Source organism: Apis dorsata, unplaced genomic scaffold, assembly GCF_000469605.1.
Source record: "Apis dorsata unplaced genomic scaffold, Apis dorsata 1.3 scaffold_577, whole genome shotgun sequence".
NCBI classification, from domain to species: Eukaryota; Metazoa; Arthropoda; class Insecta; order Hymenoptera; family Apidae; genus Apis; species Apis dorsata.
The window spans coordinates 271,894-277,934 of record NW_006263787.1 but is presented as its reverse complement, the minus strand read 5'-3'; the positions used below and the strand labels follow the sequence as shown (position 1 = coordinate 277,934).

Sequence of the window (6,041 nt, the reverse complement as noted above, 5' to 3'; positions counted from 1 at the left end):
GAGAGAGAGAGAGAGAGAGAGAGAGAGAGAGAGAGAGAGAGAGAGAGAGAGAGAGAGAGAAAGCGAAGTTGATCGTATCCTTGACACAAGCTCTTTTAAAACTTTCGCTTGTCGTTCGATTATTATTATCCGAAGATGTACAAGTTTTTCAAATTTTCCTCCTATTTTCCTTTAGTTTCGCCATTTCTTATCAATTATGATCGCCACTTCCCTCGAGCGTTTAAAGGAAAATAAATATGAAGATAAATATTTGTGTTTAATGATAATATCGTTCTAATTATTTTTAACGAGCTTTAAAGATACATATATATATATATATATATATATATATATATATATCTATAGTATAATTGGATAGCTTTGATACCGATAATAAATAAATAAATAAATAATTTATGAAATAAAATTGTTTTAAATAAATTAGTATGAATTAAACGAAAAAATTATAATTGATGAAAGAAATTGGAACTTTTATTATGTGAATAATAATATATGTTTATATAATTTTCTTTTCTCAATGTATAAATGTTGAATTTTGTTAATTCTTCGTCTTACTTCTTAAATCTCAATTAAAAAAAATATGATATTGTGTCATGAAATTATTATTATTATTATAACTTATCTTCTTTGAAAATTATAAAATGAATAATAAGAAGAATAAATTCCATTTAAATATATACGAAGAATAAACTTTGCATAAACTTTAATTATATAAACATAGAATGTCCATTAAATCTTAATGACAATTTTCAATCTTCAATTTACTTAAGTTTTAATCATTGTTAAAGATCTCATTATTATATTCATATAAATCACAATTCTTAACGTTCCATATTTCTTTTTTGTCTTATATTTCTACCTTCATTCTACTAGCTTGGATTTCTATTATTTTTCTTATGTTCAACTTTCATTGTTATCAATAAAAAACTGACATCTCGTTACCTCTTGTTACCTAAAATATGAAATATGTAGCATTGATGAATATCATTAAATTTTGCGTATCTCTCGTATTTTTTTGACATTTCAAAATGACCTCAATTTTTTGCACGATCAATAGATCTCTTTTTTTAATACTGCACGAAAAGTCGAAATTCAACATTCCATAATAAATTGATTTTCAAATTAAAACCTTGATCCTCAAACTGGAATAAAATATTTAATATATTTTTTAAAAAATTTAATCCAATAGTTCCCTTTCCAATGCTATCAAATTCCATTTATCTAAATCAATTTTGATACAATCGAGAGATAACGAATTAATAAACTTTAGTTTTTTATCGATTTATTTTAAAAACTCGCAGTTCAATCAAAACGCATGCTCGTAAATTCGAAAGTTCGAAGTTTTCGCGCCATTATGAAAATATTTTCCACTCAGAATTATAAAATTAGGAAATGGCTCGCATGCCCGCGAGATTACGAGGTCGCTCTGTAAAATTAATGGCGTGGAAATTAATTATTTCGCTCATCTAGGTGATAAATGTCGCTTTAAACACGAATTCCTAAACGCGTGTCGGCACGCCACAACTTCTTCGGCGTTTCTTCCCCAGGTTGCCTCATCTTCGTGTTCGACGATACGCAATCGACGCGGCATCGAATTTTCATCCAAAAATGGGAACAGCCGCGAAACAGGTCGCCCCTTTGCTGAAAATTAAATTGTATTCACGTAATATTGTTTCTACAGAGAGGCGGGAAAGCTACTCGCTTTTGGCAACAAAATTTGGCCTCGGCTTATTTCGCGACACGGATTTTCGCAGAAAAAGTTTTGCTTATGCGGAGAAAATGTCTCGTTACGTTTCACTCTGCATAAATTGATATTAAATTGAGACTAAATTTGACTGGCCTCAGTTAATTTCGTTCCTCTGTTTGTTGTCCATTCTTTGCAAATATTAAATACATTATTAATTATTGTATAATAATTATTAATTAATGATTTTAGTAAGTCTTGTATTCAATAAAATAAATTTGAATTTTTTTTAAGTTATACTACTATCGATACAAAGCAAATATAAAATAATAAAAGTTTAAACTGTTTTTTTACAAATAGAAATAATGTAATTTTATAATTTTATTTGTGAAAAATAGTTAAACAATATAATTTAATCATTGATATTAATAATAATTTCACAGTGATAGAATTACTGACACAATTTATAAAAATTGTTAGTTTATTAAATTATTCTTTGATAAATGATAATCAATAAAGTAAATAACAATGATAAAATAAAATTGATTCGAGATCAAATAGATCTGAACAAAATTAATATTTCACTGGAAAAGAATAAAAATTTTCTAATTATCTTTATCTAATTATCTTTTCTTGCCTTTGATTCGTCTCAATCTTTTATCAAAAGAACAGAATGGCAAGATTAAGAGATGTAAGATTGACAAGAATTTTCTAATTGTCTTTATTTCTCTGTCTTTGATTCATTTTATTTCAATCCTTTACGTGAACGTGTCTATCCACTTGAGGTTGAACTTCTCTACTCCAGCAATGTTTTATCTGTTAAACTATCCAAGAAAGGTTTCGTTCACGCGAAATTACTTCGTTTCCTTCATAATACTATGAATTTTTCCAAAGTGAATCGTTCATTCATCGAAATTTATTCCATTTTATCGTCGCAATGGATGCATAAGTCGATAGGCAGAATAGAGACAATGAGTATTCTAGAGATTATGAAAATAACAAGAAAAAAAAAAAAGATTGCGAGATCTCTATGAAATTGAAACATCATATGGGAAGCCATTTTGTTGATTATTCCATTTTTCGAAATGGCCACCTTCGCGATTCTCCTCCGTTTTATACTTTTTTCTTTATTCCTTGAATTAATAATGATCGATGAAACGTTTCGAGATCAAAAAATTCGAGAAGAGGATCTGAGATCGAACAGTTGTTCGAGATGAGCTTTGTGAAAGAATGAAGAAGCGGATTTATTCGTGCGAATAATTATTATACGTTAATGAAGAAATGGGAAGAAGCTCGTGGATAGATAGAAATGTTTTAACGGATGAGATATATTAAAGAAGCTCCAACTCATTACTGAAATTATGATTTTAATTACTGGAACACGTCCTATTCAAAGATATACTACTTTCGAAAGAATCGCGTGATTGCAATTCCTGTCTCGTTTAACTTCTATTACAATTTTCAAATTCTATTCACAGTTTTGTAATTGAGTTTGAGTTATAATGAAAACGAGGAAAAAAATAAGAATTTGATTTTGCAGTAAATATGGAGAATATGAAATTTATTATAAAAATTATATATAAGAAAGAGTTTCCTATTTATTGGATTATTGTGATAAAAAAATTTTGATGTATTATGTGTAAATAAAAAAAGGAAAAGGGAAGAGAGTATTGCAACATGTTCTTTAATAATCTGCATTGCATAAAATCGATTTTAATTTTACAAAATTAAAATATATATTGAATTGAATTATAATGAAATAAAATTAAGATAATTTTATTTATTCATAAAAAAATTAATTATGGAATATTGTAAAACCTTTATCAAATTAAAAATTATCCTGTTATCCACAATTATGACAAAGATAAATCACTTTTTGATGCATTCTTCATACTTTCCTACTTAAATCATAAATTTTATTAATTATAAAAATAATAAATAATAATATTTATATTTAAAAAGATAATTCAAATTAAAAATTAGAAAAGAAAGATGGATTTTTGTACAAAAAATTTGTTTCACAATTTTAAATTATTAAAGAAAAGTGACTTTTGTAATATTAAAAAATGATTTTATTATATGTTCATTGGATATCTATACTGCTAAAATATTTTAAATGTTATCATCATATATTCAAATCTATATTGTTCATTTTCTGCAACAATAAAATAAACAAAAAAATTACAGCTATCATTAATATAAAAACAACTGTTATATAACTATATTTTCTACATTTTATATATTGCAGTTTTCAAATATATTGCATTTCATAAAATATAAAATTTTAATCTTGATTGTTTATAAAAATTAGAAACACTCAAATTTATTTTCCTTAAAATCGTAATTTTCGTGTTATATTTTTATTGCAGCAAATATGTTTTGTGAACACATTCACATCAATGTTACTTTTGTCCCCAGTCTGTCTCGTTTAAGTTGATCGATGAAAATGGGATCTAATCATTTTATAATGTATCTACAAATTTTTCTTATTTGTCATTTGAATCGCGCAAAAAAAGACTGGAATTTACATTGAAACTATGGCACTTCGTTCGCGATCCATTTCTCAATCGGACGATGTGCTCCGCAGTTGGCACGATGTTAAATGGAGGTGTAATATATTTCAGAGTGAAATATCGAGTCAACTCTTTTTTATCCAGGAATAAAGTTCAGTTTCTTATGTTAAATCCATTTCCACCGTTGAGAAAGATTAAATATTCGTTTTATATGTGCGAATAAATGAGAAAAGTTATTCGAACGGATCAAAATTAAAAAAAAAAAATGAAAATTGATTCGATTGATCTTTCGACTAGGATAAATGACCCAGTTACCTTCAAATAATGCTTCAATAATTGATTAATTTTTTAAAAATTAGAAAAGGAAGGCGAAACAATTAAATTAATATGTTTTCAACATAAAACTTTTTTTCAAAGTATGCATTGAAAATATTATTTCGCGAAACGATGTATTTACAATTATATTTTTTTTATTTCTGTTTTAATAATTTATCCAGAGAAAAAATAATAAATATGGAGAAATAATTAATCAATTAAACAATCAGTTCTTAAAAAATGGGAATATAAACAAAAGAAATACCTTCAAATTATTCAAAAACTTTTAAATCATCACATAAATTTGTAAATATTGATAGAAATTCGATTATCTTTTAAAATCTATTGATTGATTGATATGAATCTACAAAACGTATTGTTTAATCTCTCATTAGTGCCTCAGATAAAAAGAAAAAATTATAAAAAGCGATCTTTAATTATTTTCTTCTCGGGATTTTGATTTCATTTTTCCAAAATTTTTTTTATCTAATAAACTAACTTTTCAAAACGACTAAATCCAATTTCAAAGAATCGATCGAATACTTTCTTCCAAGGATTATATCCCTTACAAATTCTTCTTCCCCTTTCGAGAGACAAATCGACGAAAAATAGTGTATATCCATAATCGACACAAGCGACAGTTTTGTTTTCTATGTCTAACAGATTGATCGACTACATTTGTCATTGTCGACTTGTTTCCGCTTCGCAATCCATAGCTATACGTTCGAAGAATCGCGGGGAAGAAACGCATAAACCAGTATGTATCGTTGCAGAGATGCTATTTTAGGATCATTGAATGCTGGTTTCATCTGGATCCATTATCAGATACCCGGTTGCCCGCTATCAATGGCATTGTCGTGACGCGGCGGATACGAGATAAGTAGCGACTAGAGATAATAACGCGTAATATGATCAGTTCGAAGAAAATAATACCATACAAGTATTTCTGTAAATATTATATCTAACCTTATTAATTTTTATTTTCTCTTCGAATATCTCTCTCTTTTCCTCTCTTCATTATTATACTCAAGCGACGCGCACAATCGTTTTCGAAGAGTAAATCTTTGTGTTTGTCATTGATGGAAGCGCCATCATGCAAAGCACCATTCATTGCTTGGACATTAAACTGCGAAATCGAGTAATTATAGGTTAACAAGACACGTATTGGACATTAAGTAGTCACGGTGGAACGCCGGGGGATTTGTCAGATGCAAGTAGTAATGGATCGTCAATGTCAGCCGAGGCGAGGTTATAGCATTGGGATTTAGCAGATGGCAAACAGTAACATGGAACGTATCGCGGCCTGTCCTTCCTAGTTAGTGCTCATTCGTCATTAAAGGATTCCTTTACAATTATCGCCTATCGAAAATCCTCGCTCGATATCCGTGCTTAGCCACGGAATGGAAATTCACTGTCGCCGTTGCGACGTTCAACGAAAAGACTGCAGGCACCGGTTGTAATTATAAACTCGCATCNNNNCGATAATTTAAATTTCACCGTATAGGATTAACTGCAATTTAATTCCAGCA

At 28.4% G+C, this 6,041-nt stretch overlaps 1 protein-coding gene across 1 annotated transcript in view; it reads left to right on the top strand.

The window, feature by feature from the left end:
- Window positions 1-6,041, top strand: part of LOC102678366 (tyramine receptor 1-like) — a 77,047-nt gene that overhangs the window by 15,374 nt on the left and 55,632 nt on the right.